This window comes from Haemaphysalis longicornis, unplaced genomic scaffold (assembly GCF_048455015.1).
Source record: "Haemaphysalis longicornis isolate Haplotype H1 unplaced genomic scaffold, Haemaphysalis longicornis Haplotype H1 scaffold_2, whole genome shotgun sequence".
Classification (NCBI taxonomy): domain Eukaryota; kingdom Metazoa; phylum Arthropoda; class Arachnida; order Ixodida; family Ixodidae; genus Haemaphysalis; species Haemaphysalis longicornis.
Window position 1 is genome coordinate 264,434,423 of NW_027526295.1, and position 17,369 is coordinate 264,451,791.

The 17,369-nt window shown below is 50.3% G+C and overlaps 1 non-coding gene across 1 annotated transcript; it reads left to right on the plus strand.

The window, feature by feature from the left end:
* Window positions 1-6,817: 6,817 nt before the first annotated feature.
* Trnat-ggu (transfer RNA threonine (anticodon GGU)) lies at window positions 6,818-6,890 on the plus strand. Its single transcript has one exon. It is a non-coding gene; the product is annotated as a tRNA-Thr (tRNA).
* The last annotated feature ends 10,479 nt before the right edge of the window (window positions 6,891-17,369 follow it).

The window sequence follows — 17,369 nt, forward strand, 5'->3', positions numbered from 1 at the left end:
CGGAGCAAAGAAGAAAGCAGTGTCCATAACAAAGGAAGGGGAACGGCCGAAAACGAGGAAGAAAGGTGAGTAGCCGGTGGGGCGCTGAACAGCCGAATTATAGGCGAATGTTAGGAAAGGCAGAACGTGGTCCCAGTTGGTATGGCCCGTTCCACGGAGCAAGATAGTCCGGCACGTCGGAGAGAGTGTGAGGCCGTTAGTCTGAGGGTGGTAGCTGCTGCTCGTTTTATGAACGAAATTGGCAGCTCGAAACCCTTCCGCAAGAACTTGCAATAAAAAAATTCCCTCGCACTTCCCCGAGGGGGAGAGTGTGTAAGTGCGAATGCACGGTTGTTGATTGCGCGATTACGGTGGATATCGTGATCTTGGAGTGGAGAGGAGGCGCCCAACACCCGCAGTCACTGAGCGGAGAGAGGAGGAGGAGAGTAGCGCGCGCCCATTTCCCCCCGTTGCTAGGGAAGACGAGGAGCGCGCGCACCCGCAGCTGTTGCTATGCGGACGACGGCGGCGGACGATTCAGGCTCGCTTAAGAAGTGCATTCGCACTTAAAAGGCCTTGCCTCGGTCACTCAAAAGCATGCGATGTGCACCGTGCCGCAACATGATGCTCTTCAGGACGATATCTGCGATTTTTTGGGCGCATCCAGATCGCAGGGGTGATGTCTCAGCGTACCGGGTTAATTGATCAACTGCAGTCGCAATTCAGCGGTATCCGGCTGGTGTGCATGGAAGCGGTCCGTTGAGATCAATGCTCACTGATTCGGAAGGCACCGACGGGCAAGGAAGCGGTTGTAGCGTACCTGGTGCGGGAGACGTACTGTGCTTCCGGTTTTGGCATTTGGCGCAAGAGGAAACATACTTGGCCACGTCTGTGGAGAGTCCAGGCAAGAAGTAGCGACTGCGAATGCGGTCGTAGGTTTTTGCATAACCAAGATGTCCTGCTGTGGCTTCATCATAAAACGCCTCTAAAATGGCTCTCCGTGGGGACTGAGGTACCACAGGGACCCAACTGCTGCCTTCAGGATGATGGCTGCGACGATGAATTCCATCTACAAGCGGGAAATTCTTTAGCTGTCGACGTAAACGGCCATTGGGAGGTGGGGCGGAGCCGTCCATCCTGTCCATTATGGTACGACAATAAGTGTCGCTTAGCTGGATTGCCGGCAGGTTGTCTGGAATATCAACCATTGCAGGAAGAATGGGTGTGACCGGGAGAGCAGCTTGGTTTGCAAGGGAGGCAGATGCGGACGATTGAGGCAATGGACAGCGGGAAAGAGCATCTGCGTCTATTTGCTTCTTTCCCGACTTGTAGGCAACGGTAAATTTATACTGCTGGAGACGGAGAATCCAATGACCCAGGCGTCCGGAAAGGTTCTTGAGCGTGGATAACCAGCATAAGGCGTGGTGGTCCGTGACGACTGTGAAGTTCCGGCCGTATAAATAGGGGCGGAACTTTTCAATGGCCCACACAACAGCGAGGCACTCCTGTTCCGTTATAGTGTAGTTCTGCTCTGCTGAGGTGAGGGACCGGCTGGCATAGGCGACTACTCGCTCCCTCTGGTGAGAGTCAAGTTGTAGCAAGACTGCGTCGATGCCTTGGCCATTGGCGTCCATCTGCAGAATGGTTGGCACAGCATCATCAAAATAGGCAAGCACCGGACTCGTTGTTAGGGCGTCTTTAAGAGACTGGAAAGCCCGTTCGCATTCCTCATTCCAAACAAAAGCAATGCCAGCACGCAGGAGGTGGTGCAAAGGAGAGGCAATTGTCTCAAAATTTTGTATGAAGCGGCGAAAATAGGATGCTAGCCCGAGGAAGCTACGGAGATCTTTCTGCTGTAGTAATCGGGGAAAATTTGGAACGGCAGAAATTTTCTCTGGGTCGGGTTGGATTCCCTTTTTGCTGACGACGTGTCCCAATTTATCGACTTGCTGGTGAAAGTACACTTTTTTGTATTCAGCTGCAGTCCTGCATTGGAGAGGCACCTAAGCACTTCATCTAGACGTTGTTGATGTTGATCAAACGTAGTCGAAAAAACAGCGATCTTGCCCAGATAGCAAAGATAGCTTTTCCATTTGAGCCCGCGGAGCAGTGTCTATCATTCACTCAAATGTCGCAGGGGCATTGCACAGACCAAAGGGCATTACGTTGAATTCGTAGAGGCCGTCTGAAGAGGCAGTTTTTTCCTTGTCATCTTCGTGCATCGGGATCTGCCAATATCCGGAGCGTAAGTCGAGACTAGTATTCTGCCCGTTGGAGACTGTCCAACGCGTCATCAATGCGAGGCATCGGATAAACATACTTTCGAATTATCTTATTTAGCGCGCGGTAGTCCCGAACGGAACCATTCTTCTTCTGCACAAGCACAACCGGCGATGACCATGAACTTGATGAGGGGCGTATGGCACCGCGCTTCAGCATGTCAGAAACTTGTTCTATAATTTTCCGTTCGTGCGAAGATACTCGGTACGGACGACGGCGTACAATGGCTGAGCCGTCTGTTTCAACCCGATGCGCGGCGACAGACGTACGTTTGAGTGTGTTGGAAGTAACGTCGAATGATGCGCTGTGCTTTTTCAGAACGGTCAGCAATTTTTCCGTCTGTGCCGCCGTGAGGTCTGGGCTAATAGTGGCAGCGATGCTGGGCAGAACAGCCGAGGGTGCAGAATCCCGCATGCGCGAAGGTCTAATGGTGTTAGACAAGATAGAGGCTCGCTGTCGTCTACAGAAGCAACGGCCGTTCCCTTGCGTAGCAATATTGGCTCACCGGTGGTGTTGAGCGCTGCCAGAGCTGCAAATCCCCGCAAAAAGCGAAGGAGACAGGTAGACACGGCGAATCAAGCGGCTCGCTGGAGAAGCTATCACGTCGCCTTCAAAAATGTTTCCCGATGAAACCGTCGGGACTTCTTCGTTACCAGGCGGCAGGACGTGGTCAGCATGCAGAATCAAAACGTGACGTAGTAAGGTCGCAGCAAATGTAAACTCGGTATCACTGATTTGAATGGCTGGGTGGCAACAGGATATTACTGCGGAAGCTGAGGATAAAAAGTCGTCCCAACCCAAAATTAATTCATGAGAGCACTGTGACAGGACCGCAAATTGGATAGGATTACGATCTTTCCCGATGAACTCTCGTGCAGTACAACTTGCGATAGGCTGCATAATATGTCCGTTTGCATCAAATAACGAAGGGCCAGAGTAAGGGGTCTACACTTTTCGTAGACGAGAACAAAGATTAGAATCCATAACAGAAAAACTTGCACGCGAATACCTTCCTTTTTAACAGATAACACATTTGAAGGGCACTCTGGAGGAGCTTCAATCAGTCCGAACGATGCAGTTTCCCCTCCACAAACTGCAGCGCCTAGTTTTCCGGTTGGAGGTCGGGGTCACGAGAGACGGGGCGACTGGGTGACACGAAACGACGGTAAGGCGAGGGTGAACGACGCCTCGAGTCACGGCCACTGCGCGAATGGTCGAGTGAGTCCTGAGGAGCCAGAGAACGTTTGTCCAGGAGAGTGGGCAGGTCCTCGAGTCGCGTAGTTAAAGCGGACATCACGTTCGTAAGGTGCGTAACCTCGCCGTTCATCTTGCAGGCGGCGTCGGCAGAAGCGCGCGATGTGGCCTCTTATGCCTCGGTAGAAGCAGACCGGGCGTTCGTTGGAACGAACGTCGAGACGTGGCCGCCAGTTCGGATACGCACTCTGAGCGGGTCGTCGGGGCGAGACGGCTGCTAACTGGCCGAGCATGGGCGGCGGTGACGGAAGTTCAACTGGCGCAACCGGTGGTCGTTGCAGTGCGTCTGCGTAAGAAGCGCAGATGGGAGCAACTGGGTGACCGTTGCGAGGACTGCCAGTCATTGACGCCAACTATTCTTTGATGACTTCTCGCAAGTCAGTTGCTGGCTGGGAGCAGCGGTCACCGTGAGGGCAGGAGCTGAGGGAGCTTTGTTGCTGGAGCTCCTCGCGGATGATGCTGCGTATTAAAGCTCGCAACTCTGGCTCTGGCGGAAGACGAGCGAGTCCCGTAGTCGGCTGTAGGCGAATCGCGTGAAGCTGGTCAAAGCGCTGACATGCGGCCCTTATTTGCTACATCCGAGCGAGCGGAAGAAACGCCGAAAATCTTGCGAACGTCTTCGGTGAAGATATATACCCCAATCAGTCAGCCTTTCGTTGTTATTTAAATACCATGTTTCGGCTACTTGAAACAGGTAGAATCCGACATTTTGAAGCTTGTAACCGTCGTCCCACCTGTTAAACTGAGTGGCCCTGTTGTACTGTTCCAGCCAGTCCTCGACATCTTCGCCACGAAGGCCAGGGAAAGACGGGGGGTCGCGCTGGCGGCAGGTCATGAGGAATGGTGACGAGGCAGAAACGGGTGCATTCCGCGCGCTTTCTCGCTCCATCGGAAAGGTTCGCGCCGACAAAAGGGGGCCGGAACGGAGCTCCAGGGGTGCAGCCGGACTAGGTATACAGGTAGGGATCAAGCGCAACCTCCACCACTTGTCAGGAAGCAGGACGCTTTTCTCAAGGAGGCAGCAGATCGAGCGGTTCCGTCCTTTACTTTCCAGATCGCTATTCAACAACCAAGCGACTTGTGATGATGGTTATGTACAAATGATGATTGCAATGCTTATGAACAGGTGAGAAGTTGACCACTCCAGTGGACGGTAGATTGGCACAGTGTGGGGCAGTTCACAGGTGCACAAGTAATCGCTCACAATATATATATATATATATATATATATATATATATATATATATATATATATATATATATATATATATATATATATATATATATATAGCGAATCAGAATGGGAAATTAGGGGCTCGCACGAGCCCCTCATTTCCCATTTTGATTCGCTACATGCATAGCGAGGGCCTCTGTTCTGGCAGTCTTGGTGCCATAGGGAGCTTAAAGGAGCCATGAAGAGAAAATACAACTTCGTTTAATTTGAAAGAACTAGGATTCAGTATCTCACTCAGCTCAATTACAGCCACAAAAGATGTTTTTTAACGAAAAAAAAGCAAGTATTTAAAAACTTTCAAATTTTGCGCCACGGTGACGTGTTATGAGCAAGAATGACGTCATACGGGCCAACAATAAAACATAATTTTCAGTACGTTAACTGCGCGTTAGCATTCAAGTGATGCGGTCAAATGGAACTAGAGGCCCCATTACAGACGTCCAGTCATGTGTCGTCGCGACAGGTCAGTTAGGCGGCCGCCAATCACACAAACAAGGTTCCGTGACGTCATAGAAAAGTTGCGGGAAATTAGCTAGGGGGTCGTGACTGCTTCACACGTTTTCTTTAATATCTCCGTTATTTGTTCGAAGATTGCGATGATATTGGTATCATTGTTATCGGGACTAAGCAGTCTTTCTAATAAACCCAACTTGTATTTTGTCTTCATGGCTCCTTTAAAGGGGCACTGACACAAAAATTTTGCATCTTGTTTTTTTTTTTTGTTGCGATAAGTAGCTAGTGACCTACTTATAACATGTAGAAACCTCATTTGCTTCAGCGTGCGACGGTTGTTTAATTAAAGGCATTTTCAATGCGGTCAGTCGCAGTTTCGGTTTCAGCGAGTGCCGCGAAACGATGGATTTTGTGGATTTTGTGTGAACAAAGCTGACCACGTGACCGTCGGAGGGATATCACAGAGCAGAGCCGCCGTAGCACTGTCGAATCCGCATCGACGGCAGTTTCTGCGAATGCCCCCACGTACTGATCTCGTGAGGCGCTTAATTAAAAAGCGACCGTGGATGTGACGCAGGCGCTGCGAGTGCAAATGCTACCGCGGCTAAAGAACGACGCGCGACGCTCGAGACGGTGGGTGGCAAGACGCGCGCTGGGAGCAGCCGGCCGGTCGGCCAACAGGTACGCTTACAGATGTGTTCGGCCTAGCACTGCGGCGGATATTCGAGTGCCGCTCTCATAAGCGGTGCGGATGACAATTTTCAATGCAATCCGCCATCGCATCATTAACTCTTTTCTCATGTAAGCCACCATGGTCGGGACTTGGGGACAATTTCGTGCAGCAGTAACAAGCTATCACTCGAGCTACCTGCGCCAGCCTGGGCCACTTCGCGGCCGTGGCCGCCGCCTGCAGAGCGACCGTGCGGCTAGCTCAGTGGGCTTTTCGTGCCTCCGGCGCGTTTTCGCATCCAATGGTAATAAACAGTAATAGAAACAGAGTGCCTGGAATCGCTGTAGAACTTTGGTCGCGGCCAGCTGCCCGATGAGCTGACGAAATCACGGCGCCTCCGCCACTGCCGCCAACGATCGGGTCGTTTTTTTCTCGAGAGCAGAAGCTCCGCCCTCCGGCCCTCCGATTGGAGCGGCGAGCCGGGCGAGCCGGCGAAAAACGCCGGCAGTGCGGAAGCGGCAAACACAAACTCGTGACGTGTTTGTATGTTGTTTATTTACACAATATCCTCGGGATGTCCATTGCGCGTGGTCCTCTGCTGGCTGCTCGGTTGCGTTTCGCACACTTTAAAATTGATTTTAAATATGTTCTAGGCTGTATTCTCCGCTGATATTTTGCAGGTGATGTATATGTGTTCCCACCAATCTATCTCCGAAGTTATCTCGCCTTCAAAATTTTGTGTCAGTGCCCCTTTAAGAGGGTTCAACGCTGGTTGACCACTCTCGACATGTCGTAGACACTCGAGTCACGGCGCGGGGATTAAAAAGAAGGTCCCCTTCACCCCTAGAAGTCAGAGTTGCGCTGACTACCACCCCCAAGCACAGGAAAAAATTACATCGACATAAATACCCCTGAAAGCGGGGGGGGGGGGGGGGGGGGGAATCACCCCGCCGGTAGCGTAGTGGTTATCGCACCAGACCGGTATTCTGGAGGTCGTGGGTTCGGATCCCACCTGGCGGACATTTTTTTCTCCGCTTTCTTTTTTTCTTTCCAAATTCTTTATCTGTATCAATGACCTAACACAACCTCCCCTTTGCTTTCTGAGGGTTTCTTGACTACCAACCCTTATTTCTGTGTGTGTATATATATATATATATATATATATATATATGGTGTCGAACCGAAAAAAATACCGGTTCGGTTACGGTTCGGGTTCGGGTGAAATAATTTCGTTCCGGTTCAGTTCCGGTTCGACAAAATCACGTACCGAACCGGTTCGCGAACCGGTTCGATGGGTTGAATAATCACTGAAATTAGAAAAAAAAAACATTTACCAGTTTAAAACGACCGTCAAATCAAAACACAAACTAACATTCAAAATGCTGCTGCTCCTCAAGGGCAGTGGCGCAATTGCAAAGGAAACTTTAAACAATCACTAGATATTAGAAAAACACATGAAGTGGCGACGATTTACCACCTTTTTTATCGCTCAGACTTTATGTTGTCCTAGCAACTATTCATAAAGCCAACGCCAAGAGATATGACGGTGGGATATATTTTCTGTCCTTTCCTTTTTTGTTGAAACCGCAATTGTCGCTATGCAATCGCCCATCACGCTAACCTTGAAGCCTTAAATTTAGTCCTGCGTACTGGCGTGTTCAAATACCAGCGCTTAATACCAATGGCGCACATTTTTTATATTTGTAACAAAACGGAAAAATCCTACAACAGGCACATAAATACTACCAATGAATTAGAATATTTGGTCACCCTGAATAATTTGTTAGCTGTCACCTTATCGAATGTGTTAGCCACACTTTTGTTAAAAGTAAGCTTTAGTTAACGCTCAGTCACTGCATTATTGCTCTGACCACTGCAATTCCTTTTGCGATACCGAAAGTGTGCATTACAATCAGTATGTCATCGTACCGCCTGAACCCCTACCATCGTTCCATGTGCTACATTGCGGAATCTTATAACAGATAATGCGGTTACAAAATGAAAGGGAAATTTGACACGCGGAGCATGAAATGGGACTTTTTGGGTAGACGCTCTTTAATTCGTCCACAGCAGTACTCCCCTCCGGAACAAGTAGCAGTAGAAGCAATGTAGCGAGTTGGGCAAACGGCTTAGCAAACGGCTTAGCCACTAAGCAGCTCCTGCGGTCACACTTGTCAAGTATTAATAATTTGCAGGCGTCGGACCTTTTAAACAAATTATGAAATGCAAAAAGTTTGCACACATCGGGTGTGAGCTTTCGCTGTTGCGCAGTGGAGCACTCCTGCAGCCTGACTGCTCCAATGAAGTCGCAGCTAGGGAAGGGCAAAGTCGTTTTATATCCCCTGCAAGCTGCCGAGAATGACATTTCGTTTGGTCAGCTTGCACTACGCTCGCGCCTCCAGCAGCAACAGACCAATGCTACATTGGTACTCATTCATTTCCCCTGTTGTTACATAGAGCGTGATAGTGTTCAATTGTCTGGAGGGGAAAGTGCGCGAACAAGTACGAAACGGAAATGCCGAAACGGAAATGCACACGGACGCCAGTGATATAGGCTTGGGTGCCGTCCTCGTACAAAAGCAAAGCGGGTGCGAGAAAGTAATCGCTTATGCCAGTCGTGGTCTGTCCAAGGAAGAAAGAAACTACTCAGCCTCTGAGAAAGGGTGCCTCGCGATTATATGTGCCATTTCGAAATTTCGCCCATACGTGTATGGAAGACCATTTAAGGTTGTGACAGACCACCATGCGCTGTGTTGGCTCGCCAATTTGAAGGACCCCTCGGGCCGTCTTGGTAGGTGGAGCTTGCGCCTGCAAGAATTCGACGTTACAGTAGTCTATAAATCCGGGAGGAAACACTCCGACGCCGACTGCCTGTCCCGTGCCCCCGTCGACCTACCACCACAAGACTCCGGTGAAGACAGTGCGTTCTTCGGAGTCGTGACTGAGAGCGACCTGGCCGACCAGCAGCGTGCCGACCCCGATCTACGGGTCATGATCGACTACCTCCAAGGATGCAACTTCGCCGTGCCCAGGGCCTTCAAACGCAACTTACCTGCATTCAGCCTGAAAAACTCCGTCCTCGTGAAAAAGAATTTCAGCCCCGGAACGCGAGCAAATTATCTTCTTGTGATCCCGGCAGATCTTCGTGACGAAATTTTGGAAGCGTGCCACGGCGACCCGTCTTCCGGACATCTCGGCACAGCTCGCACAATTGGGAAAATCAAGGCGAAGTACTATTGGCCCCGCCTTGCATCCGACGTCACCCACTACGTCAGGAGCTGCCGTGACTGCCAGCGACGAAAAGCGCCACCGACGAGACACGCCGGACTTCTGCAACCGATCGGCGTCACATCTAGGCCCTTCCAACAGATTGGAATGGACCTTCTGGGCCCGTTCCCTACATCCCGATCCGAGAACAAGTGGATTGTTGTAGCGACAGACTACATGACGCGCTACGCAGAGACCGCCGCACTTCCGAGGGGGACTGCACAAGAAGTCGCAAAGTTCTTCATAAGCCAAGTTGTGCTGCGACATGGAGCCCCGGAAGATAATCACGGACCGCGGAACGGCCTTTACTGCGGAGCTGATGCAAAAGATATTACGCTACAGCAACACGGATCACCGAAGAACGACCGCGTACCACCCCCAAACGAACGGACTAACGGAACGCCTGAAAAAATTCCCCGCATTTCCCCGAGGGGAAGAATGTGAAAGTGCGAATGCACGAGTTGAATTTGCGCGGTTCGGTAATGTTCGCGAAAGAGAGATCACACACACACACACACACACACACACAACTACAAAGAAAGAAAGATGCATTTATTCACAGACACCTATTTGTGTTGTCGTTGTACTTGATTGCTAGAGCGGATCTCAGCTTTGAAATTTCGTGTCAGTACTCCTTTAAGCGGGTGCATTAGCCCTTCTCACGCCCGATTCTTGGCCAATCCCCCACGTGGGTATGTGCCATGTCAGCGGCCAGGCAGCGCGCGCCCATCTCCCCCCGTTGCCAAGGAAGACGAGGAGATTCCTGGCCAATCCCCCACGTGGGTATGTGCCATGTCAGCGGCCAGGCAGCGCGCGCCCATCTCCCCCCGTTGCCAAGGAAGACGAGGAGCGCGCGCACCCGCAGCTGTTGCTATGCGGACGGCGGCGGACGCTTCAGGCTCGCTTAAGAAGTGCATTCGCACTTAACAAGACAATCGCGGATATGCTGTCAATGTACGTCGACGTTGAACATAAGACTTGGGACGAAGTGCTACCGTACGTCACTTTTGCGTACAACACGGCTATCCAGGAAACTACGCAGATGACGCCGTTCGAGCTTGTCTACGGAAGACGGCCGACTACGATGCTCGACGCCATGCTTCCGCACGTAGAAGATGACGACATCAACGCCGACGTCCAAGGATACCTTCAGCGTGCGGAGGAGGCCCGCCAGCTGGCTCGAGTTCGTACAACGGACCAGCAGCTGGTGGATGCTGGGCGGTACAACCTCCGACGCCGAGACGCCGAGTACCACCCTGGGGATCGTATGTAAGTTTGGACTCCCATCCGTCGACGCGGACTAAGTGAGAAGCTTCTGCGACGGTATTTCGGACCCTACCAGATTCTACGACGTGTCGGCCAACTTACCTACGAGGTGATCCCCGATGGTGATTCCGGAACATCACGGCGACGCACGCGGCCCGAAGTCGTCCACGTAGTTCACTTGAAAGCTTACTATGCAAGATGACGGACTTTTTTTTTGTTGTTCGTTCGGACTGTGTTTTATTTTAGCATCGGGTCGATGCACTCTTAGAGAGGTGGTAATGCCGCGAACCATGTATGGGTTTGTTTATTTATTGTTTGTTTTGACTGCCGGGCCACGCCCGGCTGTGTTATCTGCGTTCCAAACGAAGCGCGTCTTACATTCTTTACTTTTATGCCGCACGGGCTATCACATTCAGATAAGCAGACTGTTTCGCCCTAACGTCACTAGCCCCGAATAATCTTCTGTGATCTACAATGTTCTGGATGTGAATCGACGTTTCCAGAAACACTTGCGCCGAAAGATAAAAGCCTGCAGAGCAGACGCCGCGGCATTTCATTTGACGACACTCGCCTGTGCTAGTCACTTTGTTGACCGCTGCTTCGCCGCCAATATATATATACATTGAGAGGCTCTGGGAGTCGCCAGGCGGGAGACTTTATTCGTGCGGTCACAGCACCAGGAAGGCCCAGCAAGAAAGGCGATGTCGACGACACTGTCGCCGCCGAAATGATGATGCGTTGATAATAGGGTGCACACCCAGGAAAGGGCGATTGTCCACATGCTGAAATATAACCTGTACAGCTTCTCACACTTATCCTCCCCCTTCAGGAAAAGTGGTCACCTGGCCGCTGGCTAGGGCGTGTCGGAACGATGAACGTATGGCTTCAACCGAGAAACGTGAACAATTTCAGTCCCGCGGCAGCGACGATCGGTGACAGCGTTGTTCGGAGCCACGCGATAATTCACCGGGGACGTTTGCTGAAGCACGGTATAAGGACCGACGAATCGCGAAAGCAGCTTTTCTGACACACCAGGTTGGCGTACCGGTGTCCAGAGCAAAACTTGGTCCCCTGGCTGAAAAGAGACACTGCGGTGAGTCTCATCGTAGTGAGACTTGCGGAGATGCTGACTGGCTTCAGTATTCACCCGGGCTGCATGGTGCTGGTGGGCAGTAGCAATCGACGACCTGATCGTAGCTCCAGTGGTGCGGAAGCGAGAGGTAGACTGCGGGATCAAAGCACCTTCCACCACTTGAGAGGCTCTGGGAGTCGCCAGGCGGGAGACTTTATTCGTGCGGTCACAGCGCCAGGAAGGCCCAGCAAGGAAGGCGATGTCGATGACACTGTCGCCGCCGAGATGATGATGCGTTGATATTAGGGTGCACACCCAGGAAAGGGCGATTGTCCACATGCTAAAATATAACCTGTACAGCTTCTCACACTATATATATATATATATATATATATATATATATATATATATATATATATATATATATATATATATATATATATATATATATATATATATATATATATATATATATATATTTATTAAATTAGAGTCACCACGAAAAACATAACAATATTTAATACGACGTTTCGGCTGGGATGTAGCCTTTTTCAAGTGAAGTACAAGGGTCGAATACAGGGTATATGTAGGCTCGTAGGGAGGGCTGTGGGCACGTGGACACACGATTTCAAAAGTGTACAGGAAGGAAGTACAGCAAGAAACAAGTTGAAAGAAACGTACTGCGCGACTTCCACTTTCCACTTGTTTCTTGCTGTACTTACTCTTGTACACTTTTGAAATCGTGTGTCCACGTGCTCACAGCGCTCCCTGCGAGCCTACATATACCCTGTATTCGACCCTTGTACTTCAGTTGAAAAAGGCTGGATCCCAGCCTAAACGTCGTATTAAATATTGTTGTTTTTCGTGGTGACTATAATACTATTCAGCTGCCAAGCCCTGTACTGTTATATATATATATATATATATATATATATATATATATATATATATATATATATATATATATATATATATATACATATCAATGTTGCAGTCGTCATTGCCAGTGCTATTCGGCTTTTTTCGAAATATTTAATAGGGCCGAATGACGTGTGCTTGTCACGTTTCTTTTGATTCATTGATAAATAAGCGAAAATATAAGTCGAGAAAAAATCCGCCGTTTTCCGGGAGCGGGACTCGAACCCACATCTCCGCATAACCGGTGCGGTGCGTTCACCATTACGCTATCCCCACAGCGGCTTCTCTCTCGACTTTAAAGCGGGGGTTTATATTTACAAGAGCTCTGAGGCCGGTCAACTAGCGCCGCCCCTCGACTACCGCGGGAGACGTAGAACGTCTTCTTTCCCAGCGGCCGCCACGTAGAACGTGGTCGGAGGTCGGGGTTAGCAATTGGCATATCCGAACTGCTGGAGCCAGTGCCTCGTAATGCATGTAGCAGAACAGAGAGATACGGGACGAGGGACTCGGTAAAGATACATATCAATGTTGCAGTCGTCATTGCCAGTGCTATTCGGCTTTTTTCGAAATATTTAATAGGGCCGAATGACGTGTGCTTGTCACGTTTCTTTTGATTCATTGATAAATAAGCGAAAATATAAGTCGAGAAAAAATCCGCCGTTTTCCGGGAGCGGGACTCGAACCCACATCTCCGCATAACCGGTGCGGTGCGTTCACCATTACGCTATCCCCACAGCGGCTTCTCTCTCGACTTTAAAGCGGGGGTTTATATTTACAAGAGCTCTGAGGCCGGTCAACTAGCGCCGCCCCTCGACTACCGCGGGAGACGTAGAACGTCTTCTTTCCCAGCGGCCGCCACGTAGAACGTGGTCGGAGGTCGGGGTTAGCAATTGGCATATCCGAACTGCTGGAGCCAGTGCCTCGTAATGCATGTAGCAGAACAGAGAGATACGGGACGAGGGACTCGGTAAAGATACATATCAATGTTGCAGTCGTCATTGCCAGTGCTATTCGGCTTTTTTCGAAATATTTAATAGGGCCGAATGACGTGTGCTTGTCACGTTTCTTTTGATTCATTGATAAATAAGCGAAAATATAAGTCGAGAAAAAATCCGCCGTTTTCCGGGAGCGGGACTCGAACCCACATCTCCGCATAACCGGTGCGGTGCGTTCACCATTACGCTATCCCCACAGCGGCTTCTCTCTCGACTCTCGGGATAGCGTAATGGTGAACGCACCGCACCGGTATATATATATATATATATATATATATATATATATATATATATATATATATATATATATACAGAAAGATAGGTCGGCAGTCTACAACGCCAAAGGAGGCATAGGGGTGTGGTTAGGCTCTTTTTTTTACTACGGTAATGAAGTTAACATTTTTTTTAAATATACAGAAGAAAGAAAGAAAGAAAAACACGCTCCCAGAGTGGGGACCCCACTCTGGAGGCGTGTTTTTCTTACTTTCTTTCTTCTGTATATTTTTAAAAAACTGTTAAATTCATTACCGTAATAAAAAAAAGAAAAAATTACGCCCATCTTCCCGTGAGGGAACCCTGATGTGATGCGACGCATCGGGGGGTTCAATTGGCGTTTCCATTGGGTTGATTCTCTTGCGCTGACGCTGGTATTGGATTGTGTCAGCCCACTCGCTGAAGGGACCATCGCTTCCATCACGTCTTCATCGGAAGAATCAAGCCAAGCAGGAAGTCGTCAAGCAACACGCGGAGTCGAACGAGAGCGGGCGCTGACTGAACCGCCGCAGTATAGTACACTATAGCCGCAGCGTGCTACCCGTTTTATATTCACAGCGCCTGAAGGAGAGGAAATAGCGGAGGTGAGTCGCGCATGCGCGCACTTGCGCGACGGGAGCGGAGCGAAGCGCGCGCACGCAGCTGTTGTTTATGATAATGAGACGGAGTGAGAGTGTTGCGCGCAGCTGTCGGAGAGAAGAGCGGAGGAGAGTCGCGCATGCGCAGGTGGCGTGCGGACGCCGCCGACGCCGACGCAGGAGGGACATGCCTCAGAGCAAGAGATGCGTCGCATCTAAAAGAAGAAAAGAAGAGCCTAACCACACCCCTAAGCCTCCTTTGGCGTTGTAGACTGCCGACCTATCTTTCTGTATTTCCTCAACGAGCCCCTCATTTTCTTACTATATATATATATATATATATATATATATATATATATATATATATATATATATATATATATATATATATATATATATATATATATATATATAGCGAATCAGAATGGGAAATGAGGGGTCCGAACCCACGACCTTCTACACTTTCTTTCTTTCCAAATTCTTTATCTGTTTCAATGACCTACCACATCCTCCACTTTGCTTTCCGAGGTTTTCTTGACTGCCAACTCTTATTTCTGTGTGTGTGTGTGTGTGTGTGTGTGTGTGTGTGTGTGTGTGTGTGTGTGTGTGTGTGCGCGTGCGTGCGTGCGTGCGTGCGTGCGTGCGTGCGTGTGCGTGCGTGCGTGCGTGTGCGTGCGTGCGTGTGCGTGCGTGCGTGCGTGCGTGCGTGCGTGCGTGCGTGCGTGCGTGCGTGCGTGCGCGCGCTATACACTGTACCTCGTGATTCACTGCACTTCGCAACCAGTATCCCCATACTTCGTTGTTTGTTTCGTCTGTGTGTCGCCCTGCAATTCTAGTGCACCACCGATGGAAGGCATAGTGGGTACTTCCAAATAAAGTAAATTCTTATGGGGAATGCACCTCACCCTCTCTTGCAAAATCCCTCGCCTCCATGGCTTCCTGGGAGCTCTGGATGTCTCCCTCCGCCGACACTGAAAACACCGGCCACACATGGCGCTCTCTGTGGACAGGCGCGCTGGATCCGCAAGAACATTCTTCAACAGAATGCGTGGGCCTGGTGAATTGAAGACAACTAGAACCTAGACCTAGACTCCTTTAGACAATGAAGTTCGTTCTCCCTCTCCCACAAGGACCTGCTAGTACCGGGAGCGGGCTAAACGACGGTGATGATGAAAACTTTTATTGTGCCGAGCTCAAGGTGTTATGGCCGCTGGCAGGTGGGAGGAGTGCTTAGTCCAGGAATCTTTGCGCTCTACCTTCCACACGGTCCCTGCATGGAGACCAGGCTCTTCTGGTTATCAAGGCTTGGGTTGGTCAACAGGATTTTCCACTGCTAGGGCAGGGAGTAAGGATAGGTGTTGGCTAGACGAGCTGTTGCGCAGGAGCCGGCCGCGGAGCTGTTCTGAGCAGCGTTTATGGATACCGCCAGCGCTACACTCGGCCGTCATAAGCAGCGGCTTCCCAAGCGCGATCATCCCAATTGCTTGACTCTCTTTCGGTGCCTGGCATGCCTCCAGAACTCAACGGCACGCCGTCCGCAGCGCGAGAGCTTCGGAGCTGCGGAGTCGTCAATGTCCCGTCATCGAAGTCGTAAGCTCTGACTCACGTGTTATTTGGACTTGCGCTTGGCCCAACTTTAGCGTTGCGCGTTTCCTTTAGCTCGATTTATTGTGTGTTTCACAGGCTGTGTTCGTTTGCTCGAGTGTTTGTGCGCCTTGTCCTCGTAAGTGGACAAGTGGATGCGTTCCCCTTTTTTCTTACCTTTCTTTTGAGAAGACCATGGCGCATCATTTCTTGGACGACCTCCTGCAGGGGTCACACCACCGCACACGGCCACCCGCTTAGCAACACCGTTCCTCATAATTTCTGACGTCCAACCTAACTAATTATTTAAACAAACAAAAAAAAAACTATGCGATGTTTTCTGTGTACTTTTCTCCCGAGCCCATCTTATTACCCTTTATTCTCATGACTGAGCGCATGCCTCTGGTTTTGACGGGGGCTGAAAAGGCCACTTTTGTTCCATATTTGTTACAGAAATTCGTTACGATATGGGAGAGAAAAAAATCAGCAGTGGCTTAGCTCGGCTATGCCAGGCTATACGTAGCGTGAGCTAAGGTTCAGCTGGTTATTCTTAGGTTTCCTGGTTGTCTAGGATTAGCTGATTATCATGCTTACTGCTGCTAAAACGATTTCCGATCCGATCCAATCCAGTCCAGTCCAATCCAGTCCGGTCCGGTCCAGTCCAATCCAGTCACTGCTCCTCGCGCATGCGCAGCACGGCTCTCCAGGAGCCACGCGAAACGGCTATCAAGCGGCTCCGGCGCAGCGCAGACTTCGCTACTGCGCAACGGAGGCGCAAAGCTGGGCACGCGCCGGCGCCAGTGCTACTGCCGTGGCTATGACGTCACTTCTCTGGAATGCACAGACCGGAGAATGGGCAGACGCAATTCTCTACACACCCGTACTCCAACTGTATTGGATATCCAATTCAATACAATCCAATTTAATCCAATCCCAATCCAATCCAATGCTCCTCGCGCTTGCGGAGCACGGCCCTTCAAGGTCAACGCGAAACTTCTTAATCCGGCCATGGAAGCTTACGCTACATAAAGCACACCAAGCAATATTGGGACTGCGTGGCGTACCAGATGCCATTATCATGGGGCGAAGCATACATAATGCAGAGGGGGCGCCGTATTAATGATTGTACTCGCTACCACGAGACATCTGTAAAAAAACCCGCCGCGGTGGCTCAGTGGCTAAGGCGTTGCGCTGCTGAGCACGAGGTCGCGGGTTCGATTCCCGGCCGCGGCGGCCGCTTTTCTGATGGAGGCGAAAAGCAAAAACGCCCGTGTGTACGAGATTTCGGCGCACGATAAAGATTCCCAGGTGGTCAAAATTAATCCGGAGCCCTCCACTACGGCGCGCCTCATCGCCTGCGTTGCGTCGGCGCGTTAAACCCCACAATCAATCATCATCTGTAAAAAACGTGGCTAGTGCACACCTGCCAATTCGCTTTATGGTTTGCACACATGCATTCCACTGTTTCACGATGCTAAGGTACTACGCATATGATAGGACACGATAAATAGAAGAGGTCTACTACCTCAAGAAAAAGAATGGGCAA